Genomic DNA, 22,814 nt, shown 5'->3' with positions numbered 1-22,814 from the left:
TTGTAATATGCAAGACAGAAAGATCTTTGGGAAAACTCAAACAGCTATATAGAAAAACAGGCTAATTGTATACAAGGGCAAATCACAGGGGCTCTTGGGTGGCTCAGTCTGTTAGGCATCTGACTCTTGGTTTTGGCTCAGGTAATGATCTCATGGTTTGTGGGATTGAGACCTACGTTGGGATTTATGCTGACAGCACAGAGCCTGTTTGGGATTCTCTCTCCTCTCTCTGCCCCTCCCCCCCCCCCAAATAAACGTTAAAAAAAAAAAAAGGCAAATCACAAAGAAACAAAATGGCCAATAAACACGTGAAGCACGATCTAACCTTGCTGGAAATCAAAGAAATACAAATATGAGAGACTAGCAAAGATATGAAGGTTACCAACGCTCAGTTATGGAAGATGTGGGGAAACGGCCATCCCCTTCATGAACTAGTTCTTGTTAGGCATGTTGACTGGGGTGGTCTTTTGGGCGGGTGGTTTGGCACTATCTATGCAGAGAGCTCAGCAACTCCACTTGTAGAACTTACATTAAGAGGATGGTACAGTAAATGCAAAAAACACACTCAGACTAAGAATCTGCACCACACTGTTGTCTATAAAAGAGAAAAACTGGAAACAACTTAAGTATCTTTTTTTTTTTTTGAGAGAGAGAGAGAGAGAGAGAGAGAGAGAGAGAGAATGAATGAATGAGAATGCACGCGAGCAAGCAGGGGAGAGTCAGAGGGAGAGACAGAGAATCTCCAGCAGGCTCCATGACCAGCACAGAGCCTGACATGGGCTTGATCCCATGACCCTGTGATCATGGCCTGAGCCAAAATCAAGAGTCCAACGCTTAACCAACTCAGCCACCCAGGTGTCCCCAACTTAAATATCCATGAATAGATATTAGTGGATTAACTAAATTATGCTGGGGCTATCCAATGGAATACAGACCTTTAAAATGTTGAAGTATGGGGCGCCTGGGTGGCGCAGTCGGTTAAGCGTCCGACTTCAACCAGGTCACGATCTCGCGGTCCGTGAGTTTGAGCCCCGCGTCAGGCTCTGGGCCGATGGCTCGGAGCCTGGAGCCTGTTTCCGACTCTGTGTCTCCCTCTCTCTCTGCCCCTCCCCCGTTCATGCTCTGTCTCTGTCTGTCCCAAAAATAAATAAAAAACGTTGAAAAAAAATTAAAAAAAAAATAAAATGTTGAAGTAGATTGATATTTATTGAGTTCCTGGGGGGAAAATAAGTCCCTCTTGAGTCCCCAGGTAACAAGATCAGACTAGAGGTTTCTAAGTCCACATTTTATAAATTTAGATCATCTATCTCTTCTCCATATGTGCCCACCTCCACCACCTGTGTTAATGGAGGGCTGGTTGTTTGTTTATATTAGGGGCTTGTAACCTGAGTCCATGGACCTCTTGAAATGTATGCAAAATTTTATGTTTATGTGTATTTTACTGGGAAGAGAGTCAATGGTTGCATTAGAGTCTCAAAAGGTCCCCTAATCCCCAAATGGTTAAGAATCTCTGGCAAATATAGTTTAATGGGGTATCTTGTCTAATTTTGCCTTAAAAGCATATGTGATTATACAGCCCATTCATTTACCAGTCAACAAATATTCACTAAGTTTTATCCTGATTGGTAGCCCAATTACTGGAAAATTTTGGAATAAATTTCTTTACTCACTTTGGAAGTGTATTTATTTTTATTTATTTTATTTTAGAGAGAGAGAGTATGCATGAACAGGGGAGGGGGGGAGAGGGGGGGAGAGGGGGAGGGAGAGGGGGAGGGAGAGGGGGAGGGAGAGGAGGAGGGAGAGAGACAAATATACAGAGAGAATCCTAAACAGACTCTATGCTCAGCACAGAGCCTGATGCAGGACTCGATCCCAAGACCCTGGGATTATGACCTGAGCCGAAATCAACAGTCAGACACTCAACTGACTGAGCTAGCTACTCCAGTCGCCCCAGAAGTGTTTTTAAATACACAGATGTACACAACCTCAAAAAGCCCTCTGTGGGAATGCAAATTGGTGCAGCCACTCTGGAACACAGTATGGAGGTTCCTCAAAAAATTAAAAATAGAACTACCCTACAACCCAGCAATTGCACTATTAGGCATTTATCCAAGGGATACAGGTGTGCTGTTTCGAAGGGGCACATGCACCTCAATGTTTACAGCAGCACTATCAACGATAGCCAAAGTGTGGAAAGAGCCCAGATGTCCATCGATGGATGAATGGATAAAGAAGACGTGGTATATATACATACAATGGAGTATTACTCAGCAATCAAAAGGAATGAAATCTTGCCATTTGCAACTACACGGATGGAACTGGAGGGTACTATGCTAAGTGAGATTAGTCTGAGAAAGACAAATATCATATGACTTCACTCATGAGGACTTTAAGATACAAAACAGATGAACATAAGAGAAGGGAAGTAAAAATAATATAAAAACAGGGAAGGGGACAAAACATAAGAGACTTAAATACAGAGAACAAACAGAGGGTTGTTAGAGGGGTTGTGGGAGGGGGGATGGGCTAAATGGGTAAGAAGCATTAAGGAATCTGCTCCTGAAATCATTGTTGCACCATATGCTAACTTGGATGTAAATTAAAAAATAAATTATTGATTTAAAAAAAAGCCCTCTGGCAGCTAAGAGACAAAAAGCAGATTACAGAATTTCAAACAAAATTATAATGTTAACTTCTGAAGGAAGTAATTTTTCTACAGACTTTTGAATCTTACATATATTTGAACTCCATTAAAGAGGTAACCGTAAGACTTATAGACTTGGAAAAGAAATCTTTGTGAGGATAACCAAGCTCTCAAAATCAGATAAAGACTAGAACACAATCAAGTATCTAGTTCTAAATGAAGAAAGCAATGAATCATTTTGTATATTAATATTCAAATATATTCTACAATTTACTGATGCCATATTATAAAATATATATGCTAAATTTGAGGCCCCAAATTTATAGGATTTTCAAAATATCTCATAATTTGGTAAAAGTGATTCAGGTACATAAAAGAAGAAAGAGAATTATTCTAACTGGTCATAATAATATCATAGTGATAAAACAGATTACAGAGAAAATCAGCAATGATAAATGAACTGAAGCCAAAGGAAAACATAGTTTTGGGTTAAATAAGATTGATCACATTTTCAGGAGGCAGAGGAGGTACGAATAAGCAAAAAGGAACCATAATATCAACAGGATCTATTTATGAAGGCATTTTGAGCAATATGTTTATGGTTTTATCTTTAATACACAAAAATATTTATTTGTCTTTATACATTTGAATTAACTACTTATGGATTTAGGTTTAAAACGCACTCAAAAGTACTATATGATTTCTTTTCTGTTTTAGTTTTCTCAAAACTGACTTAAAGTTCTGTCACAGCAAGTTCCATTATGATAAATTACAAGGCACAATCCAGGTGAAGTAAGATTTTTACCAAGTTGTATTATACATAAAGTAAGTAAGTTGGGGGCACCTGGCTGGCTCAGTTGGTAGAGTGTGCAACTCTTGAAACTGAGGTTGTGAGTTCAAGCCCCACGTTGGGTGTAGAGATTACTTTAAAAAATTTTTTTTAATTAAAAAAATAAAAAAATAAGTAGGTCATCTTCTAGGCTTATTATATATAAGCCTAGAATATATATATATATATATATATACACACATATATGTATACATATATATATGTATATGTATGTATGTATATATAGTGTACATATACATGTATACTATATATACATATACACATACATACGTATTGTATATACATACATACATATGTACATATATGTATATATAGTCTTAAAAATCATATATAATCTTTAAAAATCATATATATGTGCATATATATGTACATATACAATCATATGTAACCTTAAAAATTATACATATGTAATACATATATATAATTTTTTAAGATTGTAATATTATTTGCTGCAAAAGTGCTAAGACCTAAATACTTGTGCTCCAGAATTCTCCTAAAACATCAAGTTGTGACTTATTTTCATCTTTCTTCTTTAAACTTCTTAAAATGTTAAAATGCTTTTAAACACTAAATTTAATTACAAAGAAACTACTTAATGTGAATTTAATTAAGGCAGAACACAAGTCTCTTGTATTAGCAATGACATATACCCAAGAGAAAGTATCTTTCACTAGAGATTTCCTTTACCAGATACTCCCAAATGAACACATAATAAACATTTAGAGAAGTCATTAAGCATGACTAATGGAATTACAAGGACAAAAATCCATAAACCTAGCAATCTTTGTAGGTATCATCATGACAGAAAAAGCAACACAAAAGCAAATACAGAAAATATACTGAAATAATACAATGTTTAGGGTCACCAGAACTTAAAATAAACTAGACCTTAAAATAAAATAAACATTTTTTCAAATGTTGAAGAAAAACAAACACATCTTCAATATGAAATGAGTGGTAACTTAGTAGAGCTCATACACAGGTAAAGCAATATAATCTCTTTATCACATTTATAAAACAATATAATTCACCATCAGCTTATATATAAAAATATGGACCATTCCAAAGTATAGGAAATAACTCAGTCCTCAAGTCAAATTATTTTAACTCTGAAAACATTAAATGTAATTAGAATGATTTTAATACAGTTCTTCAACAAAAGATGTCATAAACCATACCAAATAAGTATACTATGCCAAATATTTAACACAAACATCACAAACTACGTATTTTCTGCTCCTAAAAACGAAATACTAACTGAAAATAAAACAAGTTTCTCATTCTAAATCAACACACAAATTCATTTTAAAAATAACTTTTCCCCCTAGCTTTATTGAGATATAACTGACATAAAACATCATGTAAGTTTAAGGTACACAATGTAATAATGTGATACACATATATATTGCAAAATGATTGTCAAACTAAGGTTGGTTAACAGATACAACACCTCACATAGTTACAACTTGTATATGTGTGCCTGTGTGGTAAGAACTTTTAAAATCTCTCTTAGCAACTTTAAAATACACAATACAGTTAACATAGCCATCATGCTGTACATTACATACTCAGAACTTACTCATCTTATAACTGGAAGTTTGTACCCTTTGGCCACTTTCACATAGTCCTCTGCCCCCTGCCTCTGGCAACCACCCATCTGCTTTTTTTTTTTTTTTTTTTTTTTTATGAGTTTGATATTTTTAGATTCCACAGATCAGGGAGAACATACAGCATTTGTCTTTGACTTATTTCACTTAGCGTAATGTTCTCTAGATTCATCCATGTTGTCATGAATGGCAATGAAAGATTTCCTTCTTTTTTTGTGGCCAAATAATATTCCATTATACATATTTCTCTCATATTTTCTTTACCATTCATTAAAACTAACATTTTTTCTTGACTACAAAGTATTCCCTGTTCATTATTATTACAGAAAAACGGGAAGATACTAGAAACCACACATATACACACTCAGAATCCTAGAACCCAGAATATTTTTTTAACGCCTACACTTTTTTCCAAGTACAACTTGTATGCGATTGTTTTGCAATTTGCCTTTTCATTTAGTAATATATTGTAAACTTTACCTAAGTCATTAAATATTGTTTTATAACATGACTTGAAATGGCTAAATAGTATTTCATTATATAAGATATCCTTCAATTTAGTTAATTAATCCTCTAATGCCGAACACTGAAGTTGTTTCCAATTTGTTGTTATTTTCAATAACACTATGAAGAACATCCTTATATACTAATCTTTGCACATATTTCAGATTATGTTATCTAAATGGAACTGTTAGGTCAAAGGATATGTACACTTTTAAGGCTTTCAATACATGTATATATATCAAACTGCTCTTCAAAAAAAGCACCAATTTACATCTGACCAACGAATATGAAGGTACCAGTTTCTCCACATTCCCAAGCAACGTGGCTTTTATTTTTTCGATATTTTTAGTTTTGTAAATCTGTTAACTGGAAAAGTCATGTCATTGTTTTTATTTGCATTTCTTGATCTCCAGTGCAGAACATAATTCTATATGAACATTGACCATTTGTATCTCTTCTTTTTTCATTTTCTCTTTGGGAGATCCATCTTTTTTCTTATTTTCTTTATAGTATTTAAAAAAATTTATTTTTGAAAGAGAGACAGACAGACAGAGTGTGAGCTGGGGAGGGGCAGAGTGAGAGGGAGACAAAATTCCAAAGTAGGCTCCAGGCTCTGAGCTGTCAGCACAGAGCTCAATGTGGGGCTCGAACTCACGAACCATGAGATGGTGACCTGAGCTGAAGTCGGACGCTCAACCGACTGAACCAACCAGGCATCCCAACTTTTTTTCTTACTTTTGGTATATAGTCTTTATATATAATAATACTAACTCATAACCTTTTGCCATATATGTTTAGAGTGTTTTTCTCATTTTGTCATTTATCTTTGGCTTCTGGCATTTTTTTTCATATAAGAAAGTTTTTAATATTTATGCACTTATATACTTTTTTCCTCTCATGAGTTATTCCATAAAAGCCAAAAGGTTGGTATTTCTTATGTTTGCCTTTTTCAAATTTACCAATAGAACAGGAACATAATGCTAAGTTCTTTTCAAACTAGATCTCTCACATTTGGGTAATAAAAATTCAAAACCATAAATTTTGACAATGTCACATTTCTAGGACAAAATTTAAAATGTGTGCTTAAGGTAATAACTTACTTAAGGACCCATTCCTTTCAAATTATGTGCTCTGCTCTGGTATTGCAAAATCAAGAAATCATGCTTCATCACCAACTCAGCATGTAAGTTGTAGCCATGTCATTCAGGAAGCCAAATATTTTCTATTTTGTTTTAATACCTTCAACAGTTAAGGAGGAAGGTAAATCTATACACATGACAATGAATTTAGTGTTTTAACTTGGTATTTAAACTTGTTACAAGATAAACTCATCCTTAAAATATGCTTAGGATATATATGTTTCAGGGTTTCCATATATCATTACAAAATGGAAACAGTAACAACACGAAAAGAAGGAATATGTGCATTGCATCTCTAGGTATTAGACCTTCCACACCTTTTGGAATAAGGCTCTATTATGTCCAATTTTCACTATAATTCTCCCTCACTTTCTACCAGAAACAGATCATAAATTGTGAAAACATAAATCCACAAGGTGGATCGTCTCATTTTATAAAGAGCTGTATAATGCTGTAGATCTCTAGTTTGCTATTTTCCTCAAGCCTAAAAGATTACCAAAATATTTTAGATACATGAAGCAAAACAAAAACATAGAATTAACATTATTTCTGAGAGAATGGTTTACCTAGTTCAAACTACAAATGACTGTATTATAGAATGCTATATTACAAACCTGATAAATTCTAATTTTTAGTACTTTAACAGATTAAGGGCTCAACAGTTTCTATTTATAAATGTTACAATGACATTTGTGAATGTAGCTTATTTAAAACATTTTCCCCAGGTTGAATTTTTAAGTCCCATTCTTTATAAAAACATAACGATCTGCACAGGTTACAGGCTCTGAATTTTAGACAACACAAAATAGTTTTTTCACAAACTTTCTAATTTACTCTCACCTAAAGGCTGGAAAACCCCACTGAAGGTTTTTAAAAACTCATCAGACATAGAGAAAAAAAAAACTGCTTTAATTGTAGGATCTCACTGACACAAACATAAGGAAATTCTGAGTTATAGATACTTCACATTAAGCTTTTTCCACTGACATTGTAACTTCTGTCAACATTCAAAGAAAATTCAACCCTGGTCAAAGGTGACAGTTTGACAATCCTGGAAGACAACATCCTCTGTTTATTTGAACAAGTTTATACTCTCTGCTCAGGGAATTGAAGTTTTTCTCCTCCCTGACTTGACCTCTCAAATTCAAATCAGCACACTTTAGGGTAATAAATTTTGGCCCCAAGATTTAACTTTACAATCTACCTCCAAGGAAAAATGCTGAGACCATCACATATAAAATGGAATACATTTCTGAGACTAGTTTCCAATGGCCTTTGCATAGCTCTAAAACACAGAATAATTACTTTGGTTGCCTTAAAAATTAACTTCCCAAATTAAAACTCTTTAGTCCTTCTATCTCAGAAATCACAATTAGTACCTCTAAAAAGCTTCAATAAAACGAGAAGAGGGCTGCAAACCCCTTCAAAATAAAGTTGTAAATAAAATGAGCTGGATACTTGCATTTTCAGTCAACAAACACATGTTACATGCTAAACTGGCATAAATGATCCTTTTGTTTGTAATGAGAGGCCAAGGAGATAGCTTATAGCTCTTCTCCCATGATGTATATGGTAATGTTAGTGGAAGAACAACAAAGGAAATTTATAGTTAGAATTAAGACCTTCTCTGTTTTTACATAATTTCCACTAGGATTATATACATTAGTTGGAAAAATACTTACAATTACCTTCATAAACTTTAAAAATTTCTAAATACATATAATTTTTTTTTTCTATTAAAAACAAACAAGAGTCCATTTGGGAACACAAATAAAGAAACAGAAGTCTCAAAGAAACCAAGTGAGCTTTTGCAGTGCAGTGGTCAGGAACACAGTCTCTGGAATCAGCTTGGTCTGGGTCTGGATCCAGCTCTGCCATTATTACTAGCAATGTGACCTTGGACAAGTTACTCAACTTCTCTGTTGCCACTTCTTCATCTTTCATCTGAAAATAATACCCACCCTCTGAAGATCATGAGTTAAAACATGGCAGGAGCTTATAATAGTCTCTGCTTGGCACACTGTAAGTGGACAATGTTAGGTATCATTTTTATTATCTTTCTACTTTTAAGTTTTAGACCTAATTTGAAGTACTTTTTAACTAATTTTCTGATCACTTTTTGAAAGAGGGCATAATTATTATATAGATAACTAGTACATCTTTCCAGATGAGCCCATGGTAGGTAGAGCTATAGCCCACAGTGGTAAATAGTTGTTTTTAATACAAACCATGGATGTGGCTGTTATTAGTAACTCTGGCTTGATCTCCCATATGCAGAAAAAATCCCCTACAAGGGGAAAACAAGCAGTATTAGAAAATACTTGGGTTTGTCCTACACCATTGCAGGGTAAAGCCAAATTCACTTTACTAGCCTGATGGGCATTGAAAATATTAGTCATCGGAGCGCCTGGGTGGCTCAGTTGGTTAAACATCCGACTTTGGCTCAGGTCATGATCTCACGGTTCATGAGTTCGAGCCCTGTGTGGGGGGCTCTGTGCTGAGAGCTCAGAGCTTAGAGTCTGCTTTGGAATTTGTGTCTCCCTCTCACTCTGCCTCTTTCTCTCTCTCTCTCTCTCTCTACCTCTCTCTTTCTCTCTCTCTCTCTCTGCCTCTCTCTCTCTCTGCCTCTCTCTCTCTCTCTCAAAAATAAATAAAACATAAAAAAAAGAAAATATTAGTCATCAAATTAATCCCAACAAATAACAATAATTGATTGGCTCATTGATGTATTTCCCCTTGTCTTCCCCAACCTTTCTCTAACTAGTCAGAAAGGAAAGTTTTCATATTTTCTGAGAATCTCATTACTGCTCTCAAACCATACTCTATATCTTAGTAGAATTTAAAAAATGAGTCAGCACAAGCACCTCAAAAAACTAGCAGTGCATAGAATGTGGAGATATTTCTCTTCATAACAGAAATCTGTAAAACATTTAAAAAAAAAAAAAGTTAAGAGTGCCAAAAGCAATGGAAGAATAAATGGAGGGTGAGTGTCGGAATAGATCTTGCAAGCTAGCTTCCAAAAGATAAACGTTATGAATCAATACATGTATTTTTCATCTTAAAAGTATTATAATACATGGGAAATAGATGTAATTGTTACAAATAAATCCAGGGAAGAAAATATCCAGTGTGTGACAAATTATTACTCTCCTTTACTGAATATGGGGGGGGAGGAGTGGGAGGTCAAGACATTCTGTATTAAACTCGACTACAAAGTGCACTATGCATAACTGTGCAACATGCTAATGCAGTATTGCCTTCAGTAATGTGATCCAAAATAAAATTTAGGAGAGATAAACTGTCCCTAAACTGCAAACATGTTTGAATTCCAATTTAATCAGGAGTCTATTTAGTCATTTATACTTCTTAGAACAAAGTTAGTTGAGGGTCAGGAAAAGGCCACTTGCTTTAATCACTGGAACAATACTATATGTACTTCTTTCAAGGATGTACTTCTCAAGGCTCCACATAACTTGTATTCCAACATTTATGTTAAAGGTGACACACTATGTAAAAATTATCTGGGAGGGTCAAGGAAGAGTTTTATGGCTGAGGGTGATTTCTCCTAAGTTCTACTACCATACCCTAAATTTGTCCTAATTCTTATTTAAATTCTCCATGACATTCTGTATGACTTAAGTTGGTCAGAAAAACTGCTATAGTCACTAGTTAATAGGCGGGTTCTATATTACATAAGCCCAAGGCAAGCCCTCTTTAAAACTCTGACCTTCAAGACTCCACAGAACACATTTCAACTCTTAGTACTATAATTATGTAGGTACCTGGAAGGAAACGGATAGCTACAGCCCCATTTTTCTGTTCGTTGCACCTTTGTTGTTGTAAGAGTCCTTCAGTTGGGAAAAGATTCAGGAATGTCCTGCCTTCCCAACTGGGTATTTAGTCTGAGTTCGGTAAGGGAGTCATAAAGCAGTACAATGGACAAAGATAAACCACATGGCATCTGATGCTTTATATGTTTAAAATAAAAATGTGACACAACAAGAAAGTTAATATGTGGACCTAATTTTGAAAATACAAACAGGAAGCACCCCCACCCCAATATTACCATTAAAAAAAAAAAAAAAAAAAAAAAGGAAACCAAACCTCAAAGATACCTTCCAAGGAAGTCATGGGTGTGACCAAAACTAACAAAAGTAATAAACGTCATCTAAAACCCTGAAAACACCAAAAGTGAGGGTATTTAACCAACTAAAAATCTAACTCCTGTAAAGTACTCCTCTCTTTGATCAGTAAAAATAGCATAGATTTACATACATAAAGTCTTCTCCAAACTGGCTTAAGTGTTTCAGTAACAGGATCATCATAAGAAGAAAACATCCGATGTCAATATTCTACTTAAAATAAAGACAGAATTATTAAAAATGAATATAATTTTTTAAAAAAGTTTTTATCACTGTGATACTCATGACTTAAATGTACAGAAAACTGTCTGATCAATGGAAACTAGATTGTTAAATCTGACTTTCTTATTCCCAGAAATAAGCATAAAACTGTTGTGTTTCCAACATTGCAGGGGAAAAAATACTTCTGATTTTAGAACATTTCTATTAACAAAGCCAAGACTTAAAGAATTTTTTTTTTCCTTTAACCACTACACAAAATTGGGGACAGTGACACTTGAGAGCTAACTTTTCAAGATAATTTTTATTAAGTTCCGGAGTCAAAGTATTCTGCCACTTTATTATGAACTCAGTAACCTGGAACTGTCAAATTAACTTGTTAAAAGAATAAGTTTCAAATACTCAAAACCAGTTAATAAAAACTGGAAGTTTTTTGCTTCCTTTTTTTGTAGGAATAATGCGGTAATCTACTGCACTCTAATAGAAGGGGAAAAAATGTCTCACTTGGTAGGTAGCACATCCAGAGATCTGTGAATACTTTTATGAGATACACACATGTTTACAGGGCAGTAGTAAGATTCCTTTGATTCTACCTTCAACCTGCAATCTAATCTTGCATGTGTTATTTACCTATTTATAACATATTCCTTTTACAAGACTGCTTCTATCACCTACCTACATAAAAACAAGCCAAATGAACCACCACATGCACGTTCATAAATATAAACCTAACACAAATCACAAATAACTTGAAAACCAACACTAATATAACTTGAAAAACTTGACATAAGTACCAAAAGAGCAATAATGACACCCTTTGCTAGTCTTGATGTGGTTTTTGTCTATGTAAAGAACATTTTAAAAAATCAATTGAGAGCAAGCAAATGAAGATGAAATGAGAAGTTGGGACACAATAGGAAGTGCTGACCAAAATATTTATGTTGTAACACTTCAAACAATGATAGCACTTCCCCCCCCCCACCTTCTATCACATATATCAGGGAGTACCCATTGAAGAAATACATCCACCTTAAATTTCTTAATACAATCCATATTAATATCCTGTTGGCAAAAACATGAATGCTGAAAAGGCCAGGACTAGGGAGAAGGTGGGATAATTTATTGAGTTGGGTATACAGCAAAGATTTTATGTAGTTCAGCTCCAAGTTATGCAATAACCAAACTGCTAGTGATAGAAATCAACTCTTTTTTTTTTTTTTTTTTTTTGCTTCTGAGGTTTTGCTTTTTTGAAAAGATCTCTCCATTCCTTCCCTGTATCTCAACCAGGTGCTTGAAATTTTCATCTTCCAAAGGCTACGGAACACAAGCAATCTACTAGATAACACTTACCTGACCAAAGGTGTGGTGGTGTTTTAATTGAACGGGACAGACATCGCAAATTGTCTCATGGTAAATTTTTCTTAAAATTGGCAGCCCCTTCTCCCATTTATACTATCAATTCTAACAACTGTAATCTTCCATGAGATGGAAATTGGTACCAAAACAAATAAAAAACCCAAAGCCTTGATATAAGGTCAATCAATAGGATTCCACCATGTGAAATGATCAGAACTGATCCAATGTTCACGGTGTTACGACATAAAATTAGAAAAATGTGAAAGGTACACAAAATAAAACACATTGTTTTCTAACAGCCATTAAATATAAACAATACAATATAAACAAATGAACCATAACAGAAGAATGTTGAAGAAAGAGGCAAAATTATATTATATTCATCGAACAATAACAGAATTATTTGAGGTAATATACACAACAGCTGAAAGCTTATTATGGCCCAGGCAGCTATCCAACCACTTTGGAAACCTAAGATATCAGTGGATGATAAACATCATTTGAACACTGAGAAAATGACATAAAACTCAGTTTAATAATTTGGTGACACACAGCCCTTTCAAGGGGCATTTCCCAAGGACATTCCAGAGACAATTAATGGAACTGTATTTAGGCAAAAATCCACTACTCCATAGGGTTTTGGGCAGAGCACTGATCTAAGAGTCCTCAGACCGACATTTCAGTCCCAGGACGACTGAACAGCTGCGTGAACCGAGCAGATCACCTTCTCCATCTACCTGGGGCCTCAGTTTCCTCATTTGTACAATAAAAGAGAGCGCCATCATTGCCAGGGTCCTTTCCAGCTCTTAACATTCCATGACCCACTTTCAGTACTATTTGTTTGATATAAAGGTCTGACAGGAGCATGGGGGACAAGAAGAAAAAGAACTGGGCATGGTTCTCCGGGAAAGAGAGGATCGCTATCTCTTTCTGCCTTTAACATTCTTGTGGTTTTCACTAATCTCATCTTCCTAAAAGCTGACACTTGTTTTTCTTCCTCGCCTTTTCCATCACTGCTGGCTACAAGTGTTTGCAAACGCCTCTTGCTCCACACAAGTTCTTTCCTCTTTGATCAGCGTGACCATCTTGCCAGATTCCTTCAGCCTCAGACCAGCTTTTGTGACACCACGACTCCCCTTCCGACTCTCCATATCTACCCCGACACCAGGCGCACTTTTTTACTCTTTAGCCCTGGCTAGCAAAAAAAAAAAAAAAAAAAAAAAAAAGGGCACGCCACATCCCACCGCCACACGCACCAGCCCGGGCCTTGGCGGGTCCTGATGTGGGATCCCGCACCCCAGAGCCGTATGGAAACATTCGTATTTGTTGTCTTGACTCCTTATAAGGCACTGTTCCTCGAGGCTAGGCGAACACCTCCCACCCCACCGGGCACCCCCCGAGCTCATCCCACCCCCGGGAGTCGCAGATCCTTCTTTCGAAAAAGGAGAAAAAGCAAGGGGACGCCAACGGCTACTTGGCACTGCAACCCGGAGGTGTGAGGTGGCCCACAACAGCCCCCTCCGCTGGCGGGGGTCGGCGCCGGGGCCCTTCACACGCCCACCCCGACACACGCGCCCGCACGGTCCCCACACTCCACACCCTCGGCCCGCCACCGCCGCGGCACGACGCCCCTCGCGCGCCCCCAGTGCCCTCGCCCCCTGAGCCCCCCGCCCCCGGCGCGCAGTCACCGAGGCCGCCTCCCGGCCCGCGGAGCGATGGCGGCGGCGCGGCCCTGCCGGGCGTCTGGGCGGCCGGGGCGCGGGGCCCCGCCCGGGCGGGCTCCCCGGCCTCGCTCTCCGGCCCCGAGCCCGGGAGTCGCCCCGCAGCTCCTACCTCGCTCGGCCCCTCGGGCGCCAGCCGCCGCCGCCGCCCGCCCGCTCGCTCGCTCCCTCCCTCGGCCGGGCCGCCGCGCGTAGTCGCCTGCGCAGGGTCCCCGCCCGGGGTGACGGCTCCAGCCGCCGAGTCTCCTCACGCCGGGACCCGCGGGGGCGCGCGCGCCGCTCGCGCACCGAGGCCCGAGCGCGCCCCGCGCCGGCGCGCGCCGCTTCCTGGTTCCGCCCGGCGCGCGATCGCGAGTCCCGTGGTCCCTCGCACCGGGTCCGCGGCCGCCCTGGAAGGACCCGGAACCCCTCGGCGCGCCGGGCTGGGAGCGGAGGGGTTGGGGGGGCGGGGGGGGGGGGAGGCGCTGGCGCCACGCGCAGCCCCTTGTTGCTCAGACGGGTGGCGTCCCCTCTCGGCTCCCGAGCCGGGTCCCCCGGGGTCACGAGCACATGCTGCTTTGTTTGGGTCGACTCGACCACCACGAGCAGGGCTCGGGCCAGACTGTTGTGGTCGCGTTGATTGGCAACCCCCTCCGCGGCCCGCCACCCGCCCTTCCCCCGGGCTGAGGCCCACGTTCCGGGTCCTATCCCTCCCAGGCCCAGGTCAGAAGTCCACCGCTGCCCCATCAATAATTATCCCGGGTTTGCTCCCTGGAGGGCGTTTCAGCCAGAACTGCCGCTTACCATCGGGCGGAAAGCCTGAATGGACACAGCGGGAGTTTACACTCGCCCAAGTCAACTGGATCGGTCCACTGTTCCAGAGTGAATGGGGGAGGGGGGGCGGCGGGGGGAAGGGGCGTCTGACACCATCTCCTTCCCTGGGGACTTTTGCTCGCTCCGGCCAGTTAGAGCTTCGGGGAGGGACTGGCTGCGTAACCAAGAGAAGGAAGAATAAGCACCATCACCTTTGTAAGATCCAGGGAAAGGGGTCTCTGAGAGACTTTTCCATGTAATGGGGAGGGGGTGTGGTATCTGAGAAGGCAGCCTGAGTCACCCACTCTCCTCTGGCTACATCTCTGGAGCTGGCCAACCGTTTCCCTGGCAACCCGCCAAGGGCCAGCACCAAAGCAAGGCATGTCAGATCTCCAGAAACCTAGCTGCAGGGGCAGAAGGAGAAGGACTCCACACATACACCCAGAGCTTCCCTTCCCTACAGTCTGCAAATCTTCATGTCCAGAGATGACCAAGATCTGCAAGGCCCCAAGATCTCCCATAATCCTCCTTTGGCAGCTCTTCCCAGCAGCCTTCCCTTCCCCTCCAGAATAACACCAGCCACAAAGATTTTTGTGTCTGTAGCTGATCACAAAGTCCTTCTCCCCCACCCAGGCAACTGCTTCTATCCCACACTCTGGGCCAACACCTGGCACAGTGCTTTGCCCAGAGTTGGTGCAGGGCATTTGGAGGCTGGACCAGGAGGACAGGCTGGAGCAGGAAGCTGGATGGAAGCACCAGCACTGAGCATTCTGGCACCTCTCTGGCAGTCACTGTGCAAGATGTTTCAACACTTGAGCACACTGCATTTCTCTCGAAAGTTTTTGCACCTGCACACGTGCTGTTCCTCTGCCTGGAATGTACCTCCTGCCTTCGGTGACAGTTGGTCCAGGCAGTGAGAACCTCTCTCCCCCTGTTTTCCTGATGTTCATGCCCCTATTATGGCACCTCTAGTGTTGAAGGACAATCTCTTGTTTATATGTCTCTCTACCCCTGCCAGCACACGATATCCCATGTACCTTTAAATCCACCCCCTGCCCAGCACAGAGCAGACACCCAATAAACATTTGAGGAACAAACTCTCCACTCTAGGAATAGAAATGGAAACCACGAGAACTGTGTAGTAATTAAGAGTAAAGAATCTAAAAGCAGTCACCTCCTCGAGCTATGTGATCTTAAGCAAGTTTTTGGTCTCAATTTCCTCATTGTAATGTGGTAATAGTAATAGGACTTACCTTGTAGCATTGTTGTAGGAATTAAGTGAGGTAATATGTGTATAGGGCTTCAAATGCCTTAAAGCACTATACAGCTGTTAACTACTATTACTGTTTTCAGTAAAGGCTAAGATTTACACCTCTCTTCCTAGGACTGGTCAGGTCTAGGACTGGATCCAGCTGCCTTGACAGATAGCCGCAGGGTGCCCTGGAGGGTGGGGCAGGTACACCTCTTTATTCCTTCGTCTCATAACCCATCTCTGACTGACCACTATGCACAAAGCTAGATCTGGCTGGCTGTGTGCACAGACACGAAGGACAGAATGTTCTGAGTGACTACCTCAGCAAAACAAGAACATTGTCAACCTGAGAGGAAGGAAGGTCTAACACCCTCCCTACTTGCCAATCCGGATGAGGTGAGAGCTTCTTCTCTTGGGCCTCAGGGACATAGTTCCCTACGTGGAGGAGACACCAGATTGAGACATAACACAGAAGGAGTCCTAGAAAGAAAGAAACTGAACAGGAAGCTAGGATCCAGAAAGCCCTACAGAGAGCCCATATAGAAAGTTCTCAGAGACATACCCAGAGATGTAGTGACATCCACTGGAGAGAGAGAGTTGGTCATCTCTTAGCCAACCCTGTCCTGACCCAGGAGAGAACGACGCTTGGGGAGAGCCTGGAAGTCTGGTGGGTAGCCCTTGTCCATATGTCCAGCCTACTCTCAACCGGGGACTGACTTGAGCCTCCTTCCCTTGCTCTGGAGGACAAGCATGTGGCTACCACAGAAAACAGCTCCTACTTCACACCTCCCTCAGCCCAGCCTGCCCCCAGGGAGAACGTAGGCCATTTTCTGGAAACATCATTGAAACCACAGCCACAACCCCCTCTAGTTAGAGACCCATGCTCGTGTGGTTTCCTTCTCCAGAATGCTCTGAACCCTGGGAATCAGGCTGTCCCTGGGGAACCACCAGCCACACAGAAGGAAGGACCCTTGTGGGAACTTTTCTTTCATAGGGGCATGACTCCTCCTTATTAAGTCAATACAGGCATTGGACATTCAACGGACAGGAAGGCAGATCTCCAGGGCCTTAGAATGGAGATTTGTCACAGCCAGTGGTTCAGGAGAGGCTTTGTCAATGCCAGGGCTTACCTCTGCCAGAGCGTGGGCGGTGAAAGGAGCTGAGTTTTTCAGTTAGATCTGCTTCCAAATCCCAGCTCTGCCAACTTACCAGCTGTGTGACCTTAGTCAAAGTACTTCACTTCTCTGAGGGCCTCATTTTCCCTCTTGTGTGAGTCATGGGAAGTAAAGTATAATAGACATTTGCAAATGCATAGAATCTTTCTGGGATGCATACAAGACTGGAGTAATTGTGGTTGCTCCTGCAGAGGGGATCTAGGGGACAGGAAAGGAGAAAGACTAATTCTTCGCCATTTTGAATCGTCTGAGTTTTATACCATGCGCTATACTACCTATTAAAATATTAGGAAGGGGCCCCTGGCTGGCTCAGTTGGAAAAGCATGCAACTCTTGATCTCGGGGTCATGAGTTCAAGCCCCATATTGGGTGTAGAGATTACCTAAATAAATAAAACTTAAAGAAATAACTAAAACATTAGGAAAATGAACTTTCTTTTAGTGAAGAAAGTGGAGAGACAATGTTTGTGAAAGTAACTAAGCGTCATGGCTGGCTTGCAGAAAAGGCATTTGATAAATGTATGTTTCTCTTTCCTTCCTTCAGCCCAACCCCAGCCAGCTTGCTGGGCCAGGAGGGCCTGGGACGGTGGTGAGGTGAGGGTGGGGAGATGGGATGTGAGCAATGGAGGCGCAGGTCCTTAGACTCACCTGGGGACTCTCACATACTCTCTGTCTTGCCCTTGTGCACCTCACTTACCTGGGCTCCCTTCCAGCAAGAACTAAAGGGGTGGCTGGCTCTCTGGAAAGCCGAAGGGGCTCCCACCTGGCTTCTGGGACGGGGTCAGCCTTCCCTCTCCACCCAGAGCTCCAGGGCAATGCTGCATTATCCGGAGATGGCAGGGCTGACACAGAGGAGAGAAGAGAGCATCACCCCAGGCAATATCTTGCTGGCTCGCTGGGTAGGACTAAGAACTCAAGGGGCACCTGGGTGGCTCAGTCGGTTAGGCGGCCACCTTCGGCTCAGGTCATAATCTCATGGTTTATGGGTTCGAGCCCTGCATCGGGCTCTGTGCTGACAGCTCGGAGCCCGGGGCTTTCTTTGGATTCTGTGTCTCTCTGCCCCTCCCTGCTCATCTTCTGCCTCTCTCTCTCTCTCAAAAATAAATAAACTTAAAAAAAAAAGAAAAGAAAAGAAAAGAAAAGAAAAGAAAAGAAAAGAAAAGAAAAGAAAAGAAAAGAACTCAAAAGTCAGCCCAGCACCAGACAAGGATAAGGCGGCGGCTGCTGCTGCCATGGGCAGGAAAGCAGGTCAAGTGGGACTAGAGCTGGCAGAGGCCAGGATGAGAGAGGAAAGAGCCTTCTGGGTGCTGTGGGTCAGGATGTGTGAGAGGGAAACAGGGGTCTGTACTAGTGTAAGGGAACCCCGGAAGTGTCAGAGCGTGGAGAAGCCCTGTCCTGTTTGAGGGAACCTCACTAAGCCAACAAATATCTGTGAAGCCTCTACTAGGAACCAAGCAGTGGAACACAGCCCTTTCAGCAACTAGTTAAGAGCCACAAGAAGCGGCCTGAAGTACAGGATTGAGAGCTGCAGGACAGCAGAGGAGAAAATGCCTACTACCTCCACTGGCCAAGGTCCCTGAACACCTCTTAGGTGCTCATCGCTGTGACTGACAATCCTTCACAGCAATCCTACGAGATGGCTCTTGCTGTTCCTCTTTTACAAAGGAGGTGGCTCGGCCCAGAGAGGCGGACTAACCTGCCCAAAGTCACACAGCAGAGCAGGCTTTGTACCAGGTCCAAAGTCTTTGCATTTTTCTCTACACCACACTGACCCCATGAAAAGGGGGGAGGATGTTACCAGATGGCCAAGGGAGGATGGCATTCCAGGTAGGTGGAATGGCGGGGGGCGGGGGGGGCATAGCTTGGAGTGAGAGAGGCCAGTGGACTAGGGGACTGCATGACTGGAGCAGGAGTAAAGGGAAGGCCCATGCGTAGGGTGGATTTCAGCACCAAAAGAAGAGCAGGCCAGTAGCCAGCAAGGCAGGGATGGAGCATTGGCCTGGACATCATTTGGGAGCCAATTTTGGAGGCTGGGAGCAGGGGAGTCGGCAGTGAAGATGTGGGTGGGTTTGTGACATAATACACCAGGGAACAATGAGAACCAGGGACAGGGAGAAAGGAAGCCCCTCTAGTCATAACTAAGGAAAGTGGCCAAGTGGTGGGGGTAGCAGGGAAGGAGTCCTCTCCCGCACGTCCCTCCGAGGGCTTGAGGTTGGCTACTGGGCTGGCTAAGGCACGGGAGATTTCTTGTTGGCCTGGAAGGAGGAGAAATGAGGTGAGTGAGAAGAGAGACCTGGTGGTCTTCGTGGAACAGGATGGGAGTCAGATTCCAGCCAGGGCTCTCCTCAAGACAGCTGGCAGCCCTGCTCGGGGACCCAGCTCTGTGCCCACCTCTCCTCTCTCCACCCCCCAGGCTCCAGGGCTCCAGGATCCTTCTGTGTAGTGAGAAGGAACAGCAAAGGCTGGGCTCCATCCTGTTCTCCCGACTGGGGAGGAAATGTGTGCTAAGCACAGACGTTGCACCCCCTCTTCTCCTTGTTCCACAGGTGGCTCTCCCTGGGCAGGTGGCTCAGGCAGCTGGACAGGCTCTCCCTCCCACCCACCCAGTGTGTCCTGTACCCCTCCCGCCCCTATTCTCAGAAACGGAGCAGAGTCGCTGTGCCTCAGGCAGGATGGCCTTGTGTTCTCTGGTAACTTCACTGTAAACTGACTTCCCTGAAGAGGGGTAGAGGACAAGGGACAGAGGCAGGAAGGGCAGACAGGCTTCACCCAGGACCCAGCAACTCCTTCCTCTCCCCCAGATTCACACAGAATTACTTACCCTCGGTCCTGCTGTGTCTCCAGGGATGAGAATGGGAACAGCTGGGGACAGCATTTCTACAGGGAGGTACCAGGATATGGAGACGGGAGAGGCAGGGACAGTGTGGTCTTAGGGGTGCTGTATATGCTGAGTGTGGGCCTGTGCCCCCCCCCCTTTCAGGAGCTTTGGGGGCAGGGCTGGAGAGAAAGCAGACAATCCCAGCAGAGGCAAGGTGGGGGTGGGGGGTGGGGGCGGTGGGAGAAGCCGGAGGTTTAAGCCCAAGGCTTCAGCTCTCCTTCTGCCAGCACAGAGATACTTCCTGGAATGCCTCCAGCTTTCTTGGGAAGGCTCTTCACCCCCACCCTGCCTCCCCTCTGGCTCCCACAAGATGGAAACTCTCCTTGAAGAAGGGACTTGGAGCAGAGGAAACAAAGACATCTCTGTACCACCTCCCTCCACCCCCAGGGCCAGTTAGGTCAAGGTGACCTTGATCTGTTCTCCCCAGGGAAGGGGGCATGAGCTCAGCCTTCTGGGCTAACCTTGTTTCCAAGGGCAGGCTAGAAACGGGACTCGGGATGACTCTTCCCTTCCTCCATAAACTTAAACCCATCTTCATATAACGCACAGGTCAACAGAGCAGGGGAACGGACTGACATGGAGACGGTGTGCCTCACTCCGTGCCACAGAACCGTGATGGGCTAGCCCAGCCAAAGGAGATGTCCTCCCTCTGTGGCGTGTGCTGGGGTTGCCGGCAGTTGAGGAAGGCTATCCCGAGACCTCTCCGTGGGGCCGTCCACTTGGGTCCCGGTGTCAGCTGTACACTTACTGGCCAGACAGCTGTGGACAGGTCTCCTTTCTGGACTAATCCAAGGGGATGAATGTGACTCTGCCTCCCTTTGAGGTTGTTGCAAAGATCAGTACAACGATGTTTGTATGCCAACGTGCCACGATTCAGTTCAGGCTGTATGCGTGGTGTGCAAACTACAAACGAGGCTAGGGATTATCGTTATTCCTAATAATATTTTATGGTCAGTCTTCCTTTAGGGAATGTATTCCGTGTGATTTTTAAAAATCCTTCCTCACTGCCCATGTAATGCTATGTCTTGGAATTGGGAATGAGAGGCAATTAGCAGAGGCCTGGGATCCCAACTCAGTCCAGACCTTAGAAAGTTTCTGATCTTCCTGAACCCCATCCCGGAGGCCTCAGTTTTCTCCTCTATAGTCTGGGCCCCTAAAACCACTAGGGTGCTTTGTGGTGGGAAATAGCAGAGACCAAAGCAGAGGATTGAAAGCAAAAAGAAACCCCAAATTTGACATTTCCGGGTAGTTGTGTTATCCGGAGCCACGACCACAATCACCTCTGCCCCCAACCCAACTTTGACACCCTTCCCTCCTTCACTCCCTTGGGTGGCCTTTGCCCATCCTGGGAAAGCTCCAAAGCTCCTCCTCCTCCCCCACTGCGTTGCAAAGGGAAGACAGAGGCACAAGGAAATGGAGAGAAACCCAGACAGAGTCAAAGAACCAGAGACAGAACAGATACCTAGAGAGAAAGAATCAAAAGGAGGAGAATCAAAAAGCAAGAGGAGGCAACATGCAGTGAAGGACATTGGGATTCAGGGCCTCAAAGGCAGAGGGCAAATGGGGAGAGAGTCAGAGTCAGTGGGGTGGGGGGGGGGGAGAGGGGGGACAGCTGCAGCCACTGGACACAAGGTGGGGGCACAGCATGTGAGCTCACAGAAGGTGTTAGGGCATCTCCACTTAGGCCAACCCTTCCAGTTTTGCTCACTGGCACCTCAGTCCTGGTTTTTTAGGACCCAGGACCATCCTCCTTCCAGTCCAGCCCAGCCCAATCTAGCCAGATGTTTGGTGGGGGCAGCTGCCAGCTGGAGCAGCAGGCCCCTGCAGGCCCTGGGGAGCTGGCTGGACAGGCAGCTGCCTGGAAGTGGGCAGGCAGAGCTCCCACTCTGGATTTGGCACCCCAACAGCACCTTCTCCAGATGCCTAGAAGTGGGTACATGGCAAGGGTGGTCCTCTGTCCTCCAGATGTGGCTCAGAGGACTTGGAACCCAAGGAATCTCCTCCCAACAACTGGCTTACCCATCTTCTGGAAGCCAGAGGCTGGAGGGCACAGAGGCCAAGGTGGGCCCACCCTCCGTGTAGCAGTAGGTTTGGATCTGCCACTAACAGGTTGTGTGACACTGACCAAGTCTCTTCCTCTCTCCAGCCTCTGTTTCCCCATTTGTAAAATCATCTTTACAGGTCTTCCCAGCTCTGACACTTGACTCTCGTTCCAGGTGGTCTCCTAGCTCTGTGTGTCTGGCCCTCCTCTGCCAAATGAATCGGTCCGGAGGGAGGCAAGAAGCAGGCAGAGGCCATGTGCTTCCTCCTCCATGAGACTAAGAGGCTGCAGCCACACATGGAAACGTGTGTGTGAGACCCAGACATCCCAGCTTCTGCAGCTTGAAACTTGGCCTTTTCCCTGAAGTACAAAGAATGAAAGTGGAGGGGGGGAGGTTTACTGAGGGGCAAGAAGGTGGGGAGGGGGGAGGGAATGGAGAGAAAAGGGCAGATCCAAGAAGGCGTAGGGAGGGAGGGAGATAGATGAGAATGATTCC

At 43.5% G+C, this 22,814-nt stretch overlaps 1 protein-coding gene and 1 long non-coding RNA gene across 2 annotated transcripts in view; both read right to left on the bottom strand.

The window, feature by feature from the left end:
* LOC131498158 (signal transducer and activator of transcription 5B) overlaps positions 1 to 14,451 on the bottom strand; it is a 66,071-nt gene extending 51,620 nt beyond the window's left edge. Inside the window, exon 1 of the mRNA XM_058705094.1 lies at positions 14,295 to 14,451. The gene's annotated coding sequence lies outside the window, so the exon portion shown is untranslated. The remainder of the gene's footprint in view (positions 1 to 14,294) is intronic.
* A 2,168-nt stretch (positions 14,452 to 16,619) lies between these two features.
* Positions 16,620 to 20,401, bottom strand: LOC131497366 (uncharacterized). Its single transcript, XR_009254919.1, has 3 exons — positions 20,221 to 20,401; positions 18,097 to 18,241; positions 16,620 to 17,599 (listed from the first exon to the last, which is right to left on the bottom strand). It is a non-coding gene; the product is annotated as an uncharacterized LOC131497366 (long non-coding RNA).
* Positions 20,402 to 22,814: the final 2,413 nt, after the last annotated feature.

Source organism: Neofelis nebulosa, chromosome 16, assembly GCF_028018385.1.
Source record: "Neofelis nebulosa isolate mNeoNeb1 chromosome 16, mNeoNeb1.pri, whole genome shotgun sequence".
Classification (NCBI taxonomy): domain Eukaryota; kingdom Metazoa; phylum Chordata; class Mammalia; order Carnivora; family Felidae; genus Neofelis; species Neofelis nebulosa.
This window is presented reverse-complemented; position numbering and strand designations above follow the sequence as displayed.